Source organism: Cnephaeus nilssonii (genome assembly GCF_951640355.1).
Source record: "Cnephaeus nilssonii genome assembly, chromosome: 10".
Lineage (NCBI taxonomy): Eukaryota > Metazoa > Chordata > Mammalia > Chiroptera > Vespertilionidae > Cnephaeus > Cnephaeus nilssonii.
The window spans coordinates 88,135,046-88,143,525 of NC_137081.1; the positions used below are offsets into that span (position 1 = coordinate 88,135,046).

General features: G+C 43.5%; 1 pseudogene across 1 annotated transcript; it reads left to right on the forward strand.

Moving 5' to 3' along the window:
• Nucleotides 1-1,497: 1,497 nt before the first annotated feature.
• LOC307106076 (glyceraldehyde-3-phosphate dehydrogenase-like) lies at nt 1,498-2,814 on the forward strand (annotated as a pseudogene). Its single transcript has 2 exons — nt 1,498-2,445; nt 2,679-2,814. The product of its transcript is annotated as a glyceraldehyde-3-phosphate dehydrogenase-like (transcript).
• Nucleotides 2,815-8,480: the final 5,666 nt, after the last annotated feature.

Genomic DNA, 8,480 nt, shown 5'->3' on the forward strand with positions numbered 1-8,480 from the left:
CAACAATTGAATCTAAAAATCAAAATAAATGAACAGAAATCTAATGAGCAAAATAAACTGGTGAATAAAATAGAATCAGAGGCATGGAACAGACTGATGAATCTCAGAGGGAAGGGGGGAGGGAGTAGAAAGAGATTAACCAAAGACCTTACCAATGGACATGGAGAGTAGGTTGGTGAAGAGCTGGGATGGGGCAGGAACAGGTGGAGGGGGACAATGGGGAAAAAATGGGGGACATCTATAATACTCTCAACAATAAATATTTTTTTAAAAGTGCATCTTGTATGATTCATTTATATAATATTCCTTAAATTATAAAGTAATAAAATGAAGAACTGATTAGTGGCTGTCAGGAGTTAGTGTGAAAGTGAGTGTGGCCCACATGAAGGATGCTTTTGCTTGTGGAACAGTTCTGTATTGTGACTGTATCAACACTGATAAACTAATTATTTTTATTATACTATAGTTTTACAAAATATTACCACTGGGTAAATTTCTTTAAAAGGAAACATGATATCTCCATGTTATTTCTGACGATTGTATGATAATCTATAATGATCTCAAAATAAAAAGTGATAATAGTGATATTGATACCACTAATAATTAAAACACAGGATAGGGAAGAAATCCAGGCCATAGTCTTTAAAATCTTCCACTGTGCAGTGAAAAGAAAGAAGGATAATCATATGTAAAAGATGCTGAATAAAACACGTCTAAGTGAGATATTTACTAGAATAGCACAGACAATTCCATGAAGTTATCAAGGCTTTCCAGTATCATGGACCATGATAGGAGCTGGGTGCACATTATGGTTCATACTTCACAGACTGAACAAGCCTGATTGCAGACTCTAAAGTCTGGAATTTTAGTGTCTTTATGTGTGAAATAATTATGAGCACATATCTTCAGATATTTAAGTAATACAAATCAAATTATATGAGTCTGGAATAGCTAAGTTTTCCTTGGTAATTAGACCTTCCCATCTTCTCATTTTTCTAATGATTAAAGATAGGTATCTACTCATAATAAAATGACTCTACCTCTGGGAAGCTTGAGATATAATCTGAGACCAATGCTCCAAATGATTTGAATATTGGGCTGCTTAATCTCCTGTCAGATGTCTACATAAAACCAAGTATTTAGGGTTAAAAAAGAGCATCTTCTCATAAATTTGTAAATATCTGTTTAGTTTTAAGATGTTGGAGCTAAAGAAGATTTTGGAAATCATTTATCTTAAACTTAATTTGAAATGTGTAAAGATTGAAGTCAAAAGAGTGGTGACTGACCCCATACCACACATATTTCATAGTCAGCCAAGACAGAGAAAGGCATGCTTCTGTATCAGCCAGAAAGCTCCCCACGTTTGTATTTGCAAATCTGGAAAACATACCCATCCATGTCACACAGCAAGAGAAGAGAGAGCAGCTCTCTGCTCCTCCTGTTCGTCAGACAGCCTCTCCTTCTGCGCAGTGCCAGCAGCCACAACCCTGAGACACGATGGCGAAGGTCAGAGTAAACGGATTTGGCCGCATTGGGCGCGCCTGGTCACCAGTGCTGCTTTTAACTCTGGCAAAGTGGATACTGTCCCCATCAGTGACCTCAACTACATCGTCTACATGTTCCAGTATGATTCTACTCATGGCAAGTTCAAAGGCACAGCAAAGACAGAGAACGGGAAGCTTGTCATCAATGGAAAGTCCATCTCCATCTTCCAGAAGCGAGATCCCGCCAACATCAAATGGGGTGATGCTGGTGCTGAGTATGCTGTGGAGTCCACCGGTGACTTTACTACCATGGAGAAGGCCAGGGCTCACTGGAAGGGCGGAGCCAAGAGGGTCCTCATCTCTGCCCCTTCTGCGATGCCCCCATGTTTGTGATGGTGTGAGCCATGACAAGTATGACAACTCCCTCAAGATTGTCAGCAATGTCTCCTGCACCACCAACTGCTTGCCCCCCCCCCGGCCAAGGTCATCCATGACAACTTAAGCATCGTGGAGGGACTCATGACCACAGTCCGTGCCATCACCGCCACCCAGAAGACCATGGATGGCCCCTCTGGGAAGCTGTGGCATTATGGCCTTGGGACTGCCCAGAACATCATCCCTGTTTCTCCTGGTGCTGCCAAGGCTGTGGGCAAGGTCATCCCTGAGCTGAATGGGAAGCTCACTGGCATGGCCTTCCGTGTCCCCACCCCCAACGTGTCGGTTGTGGATCTGACCTGCCTCATGGAGAAAGCTGCCAAATACGATGACATCAAGAAGGTAGTGAAGCAGGCATCAGAGGGCCCCCTCAAGGGCATCCTGAGATATACTGAGGACCAGGCTGTCTCCTACGACTTTAACAGTGACACCCACTCCTCCACCTTTGATGCTGGGGCTGACATTGCCCTCAATGACCACTTTGTCAAGCTCATTTCCTCGCATGACAATGAATTTGGCTACAGCAGTGATGGCGAACCTATGACACGCGTGTCAGCACTGACACGCGTAGCCATTTCTGATGACACGCGGCCGCTGAGGTGGCCGCATACCGAGGATGAAACATTAGCTGCTCCTGAGGATGAAACATTTGTGAAATAATGTTTTTTCCTCAAAGTGACACACTACCCGAGTTATGCTCATTTTTTTGGCGAAGTTTGACACACCAAGCTCAAAAGGTTGCCCATCACTGGGCTACAGCAACAGGGTGGTAGACCTTATGGTCCACATGGCCTCCAAGGAGCAAGACCCCCTGGACCACCAGCCCCAGCGAAAGGAAGAGAGGCCCTCAGCTGCTGGGGAGTCCATGCCCCAAATTGATCCCCCAACACACTGAGAATCTCCTGGCTACTGTTTCCATCACAGACGCCCTAAAGAAGGGGAGGGGCGTAGGGATCCCTACTTTGTCGTGCACCATCAATAAAGTTCACTATACCCAGGGGGGGAAAAGAGAGAGAGAGAGGAGAGAGAGAGAGAGAGAGAGAGAGAGAGAGAGAGAGAGAGAGAGAATAAAGAGAGCAGAGAATTGTATAACAGTGCTTGAATGCTTTCCCTCAGAACAGTATGCCTCACTCTGCGCCTATGTCATTGGATAAAACATGTCACAATGCCATTTTGCATTACCTAAGGGGATAAATGACTCCAATCTCCCATGTGTCCTACTCCCAATAGTGAAATCTCACTGAAAATGGAAATGATGCAAAAGATTATTTGAGACCCAACATGAGTGACACAATATTATAAAGACTGAGTAAATCAATTTGAATTTATTTCATATCCAATTTACCTTTATATTTAGTCTGCAATAAATAATTACATAAGTAATTTGCTAAATTACATCCAAATGTTTATTCATTCAAAATGATTCTCTTTTATTATTATGCAAAATTCATCACTTCTTGACAAGTAAACTTTAGTTTCTCACTGTATACAAAATTACCAATTTCCCATTTTAGCATGCAGAATCCAGCAAATATTTTCTGATTTAACTGCTATGTTACTCACTCATCAGTATGTAGCAGGGTTTCTCAACCTCAACAATAGAAATATTTTGGTCTGGATAATTCTTTGTTTTAGGGGGCTGTTCTCCTCTGCATTATAAAATGTTTACCAACATTCTTGGCCTTGAGCCTAAATATGCCAGTTAGCCCTCCCCACTAGCTGTGATAAGAAAAAAATATATATATCAAAAATTGCCAAATGGCCTCAGGGAGAAAAATCTCTGTGGCAGTCACACACATGAGAACTGCTGAATCTACTAGCTCCTTTCCTTTCTGCTGCTATTTAAAAGTTTTCCTTTCTTCGAGGTTCACCTGAAATTTCACTGTCTCTAAGTAGATGTTATGTTCTCTCCTGTTTCCTTACTTTTCTTATGAGATATTTTCAATTTGCAATATTTTTTAGTTGTTAAGATGCTTTAACTTGTTCTACTTATAATAAAATAATTTTATATGATCTAAAGTAAAAGAATATAAATGTCATTTTACAAATAAAGAAACTAACTCCCAAGAAGTTAAAAGACTATACCAGTATTGCACAAATTACAAACTATGCCTCATAACCTGGTTTCAAAGCATTATTCTCAATTTTGGGAAAAAGATTCAAGATGGTGCATACTAGGTAGATGTTACACTCATCTCCTCCCAAGACCAAACTGGAATTACAACTAAAATATAAAACAATCCACCTGAATAACCAAATGAATTAACTATCTGAATTAAAGTCTAATAACCAATGATCTATAAAAAAAGCCACGAGACTAGTAGGAGGGGCAGAGATGTAAAAATGTCTGAACCTGTTACCACACAAGACAGCTGAGATTCCAAAGGAATATCTCAGCCACAAAGGTCCCCCCTGAGGAGTGAAGAATCTCAACCCAACACCAGACTCCCTAGCCCAGGAAACCTGAACAGAGAAGAGGCAGCCAAAGAGAATCTGGCTGTGAAAATCACCAGGGTTTCTATCCACCAGGGAGATATAGGTGCCCTCTTAAAGGGCCAATACACAAAATGTCATTTGCAGCCACTCAGCCTGATCTCGGGCAGAGGGAGTGCAGAGTGGGATGGAGTCATGTGAGAAGAGACTGGAGTTTGTGGCACTGGGAAGAGAGCTGAGGGGCCAGCTGCCAGGCCCCTGTGCTGAGTCACCTTTCCGTGCCACAGATGCTCTCTTTCTTGTATGGAACACTCGCCTTTTTAGAGCATCATTCTGGTAAAATGCAATAGCCCCACCCTCCATGTCACCCCACTCTGTGGAGCTCATGCACTGCTGAGGACTCAGCTACCTGTGCTGGGATGTAGAGGTGTGGGCCATCTGAGTAGGTGTCTGTGACAAAGTGGTATGGCTTTGGTATGGGGACCATTTGCCTCACTTTTTTTTTTTAACCTAACTGATACCTCCCCATTAGGGATCCAAGTGGCCCCCCACTCTCTTGACAACTGATGGCTCTGCCTTGCTGAGGTCTGGGCAGAAGCTGGGAGAGACTGAGTTGTAAACTCTTGGTCAGGGGTTAATTCTCCTCTTTCCAACAGGCCTGAACAGCACCTCCCCAAAATGGAAGGCCCACTCACTCCACCCTTCCAACTCCCAATGGCCCAGTTTGGTTAAGTTCAGGCCCCCGACAAAATTTTGGACTGACAGCCCTGGCCAGTTTTTCTCAGTGGTTAGAGCACTGTCCAACAAACCAAGGGGTCTTGGGTTCAATTCCCAGTCAAGAACAGGTACCTCAATTGCAGGTTCCCTGGCCCTGGTAAGGGTGCATATGAGAGGCAGCCAATCTATCTCATATCGATGTTTATATCTCTCTCTCCCCCTCCTCTCTCCCTTCTGTTTTCTCTAGAAAACAATGGAGAAAATGTCTTCAGGTGAAGATTAAAAAATCTTTTTGGACAGACTGAGTTTTGTAGTTCTAGGGCGCTAATTTTCTCTTGCACACACAATGGAGAAGAGCCCTCTCTACATGCAGCCAAATTGTGACTTGTTTGGGCCTGATAAAATCTGCTAATGTCACCCTGATGACTCCCTGAGACATTACCTGTGGGGAAGCACAGGACTTGGTTGGAATGTCTGTAAGGAGGATTCTCTGAAAGGTCAGGAGCTCCTGGGGGAACCTTGCCAAAGGTGGCAGCCCCTACCTTGACTTTTCCAAGCTAGTCCGAACCCCTGGGTGTTTTGCAAAGGTCTCTGTTTAGTCTTTTAGACCCGACCTTGTAGAAGCACGTGCTTTTTCAAGGATACTTACCCTGCTGATTGTATCTAGAGGTTAATTTTAGTTCAAGTGTTTGCGACAAGAAAAGCCTAAGGAGGCAGGCGAACAGGGCTTAAGTAACTGTGCAGTAAGTCATTGGAGCCTGCTTGGGATTTCCAAGTTTGAAGGAACTGTTTCTCAGCTAAGGAATTCACTACCTCTATTATGCTTCTTAAGAATGTAAGTATGTTTTCCATTAGAAAAATAAGCCTATTTCGAAAAGTAAGGAAAAAAAAGGGTGTTTTTTTTTTTTTTTTTGGTATTTATTTCTCTAGGAAGCAAAAGTTTTATATATATATATATATATACTAGAAGCCCGTTGCATGAAGATTCGTGCAATAGACCTTCCTTCACCTGGCTGCCGGCACCAGTTTTCCTCTGGCACCTGGGACCCAGGCCTTGGCTCTGGCCACCCGCCGATTGGAGCAACTCCCGCTGGCCCAATCGGCCACCCCGAGTTCCACCACCCACGCCTTCCGCTGGCCCGTCACCCCTAACTGCCCTCCCCTGCCAGCCTGGACCCCCCCAAATGCCCTCCCCTGCAAGCCTGGTCTCCCCCAACTGCCCTCCCCTGCAGGCCTGGTCACCCCCAACTGACCTCCCCTGCTGGCCATCTTGTGATGGCCATCTTGTGACCACATGGGTGCAGCCATCTTGTGTGAGGGTGTGATGGTCAATTTGCATATTACCTTTTTATTATATAATATTATTATTATTAAACAGTATTAAATAATCTATTTATTTAAAGTAATCAATGTCCTGATTAACATAACATTTTATAATCCTACATAATAAAAGGGTAATATGCAAATTAACCATCACTCCACTACATCCACGATTGAGCCAGTGGGAGGCACGGCGGGCAGGACTCGGGTGGCCAATTGGGCTGGCGGGAGGAGCGGGTGGCGGGGACTTGCGAGTCCCCGCTCCCTGCTCCTCCCGCCGGCCCAATCGGCTGCCGCTGAGGGGGACTGATGGGGCCAGGGGAGGGCTGTTGGGGGTGACCAGGCCAGCAGGGGAGGGCTGTTGGGGGCAACCAGGCTGGCAGGGGAGGGCAGTTAGGGGCTATTGGGCCAGCAGGGGAGCAGTTAGGTGTTGATCAGGCTGGCAGGCAGAAGTGGTTAGGGGCAATCAAGCAGGCAGACAGGCGAGTGGTTGGGAGCCAGCAGTCCCGGATTGTGAGAGGAATGTCTGACTGCCAGGACTGTGAGAGGATGTCTGACTGCCACAGGGATCGGGCTTAACCCAGCAGTCGGACATCCCCCGAGGGGTCCCAGATTGGAGAGGGTGCAGGCTGGGCTGAGGGACACTCCCCAGTGCACAAATTTCGTGCACCAGGCCTCTAGTATAATATATTCCCAGGGTTTACATTTTAAGATTTGCTTTCTCTCATTATGAAGGTAAATTTTATACTTAAGGTAAAGGGAAGCTCTGTCAAATGAGGACATAATAATTATATTCTATCTTTATATGCATATTAAATATATTCTAATATGCTTACATTTATAACTAATTGTTATAAGTTATAATATTGTGGAATATTGTGTTTTACAGAAAGGACAAGATTCCATGACATTTACATTACTCTATAAAGTATCTGGATTTGTAGAAATATTAGCAAGAAAAGAATTTAATTATAGGACTAAATAAACTAAAAATAATTATAGTTTGGGTAATTATTATTCTCGTGGCAATGTGTTTGTTTGCATGAATCCAATGAGAATCTAATTTCTTCATAACAGGACATAAGTCAGTTTCCAATTGTAGTTTTATTAACTAAAACTTTACTGGAATGTCATGTCTGAAAGAGAGATATGCCAGGAATCTGGATGTCACCAGAAAGCTCTAAGGAATAATGATTGACTTTGACGCCGATAAGCCCCTTGAATAAATAGCCTGGTACCTTGCTTGGTCACGTAGTTCATAGCAGTCTTTCTAGGTAAGGAACGAAGGTTGCTTTCCTGAGAAATGGCAAGAAAGGAACCTCAAGACACCTGTAGCGACCTCAGCTTTAGGAATGCACCCCAATTCTGTAAGTATTGCAGGCGAAGCCTGATGGCAACTGTGTGGCTTAACTTCTTTGCCTTAGAGTAAACTTCTCATGAGATTCCAGCAAAGCATATTTTTTTAAAAAATAGCCCATGTAATCAGCTGTTATTCTTGTTGTGTTTACAATCTTGTTATGCAGACAATCAAGCCAAATTATAACTAGACTTAATACAGTAAGTAAATTAGTCTTTAATAAAAATGAGGGTGATTTTAGGGAGAAAAAGTGTTTCAACAGGAAATTATTAGAAACTGTTCTAACTTTTGCCCCTTAGCCTCTCCTTCACAGAAACATATGTCAGAGTAATCTATTCATCTGTCGGTTAGGGTCTGCCAGTCAGCCCCGGCAATTGCCCCACCACAAAGGTCTGCGAGCATCACATGGGTGGCAGCTAGATTTAATATACTCTGGGGCACTGACTGATACTCAGTTTGAAACTATATATCAATCTGATGAACACCAACCACTCCTACCTGATGACTCACTGAGAATGTACTTCATGAAACTTGAGTACCACCAGGGGCTTTTTCAATGGTTGAGCCTATCAGGCAATGGGCAGGTGGAGGAAAGTGAAGTAGGATCTCAGGCTGATCTTTGGGTGCCTTGGGACTTCTGCTGACATGAGACTGGGTCACAAAGAAGTTCATACCAAGACACATCATGATTAAAATGGCGAAATTAAAGACAGAGACTCTTAAAAACAGCAAAA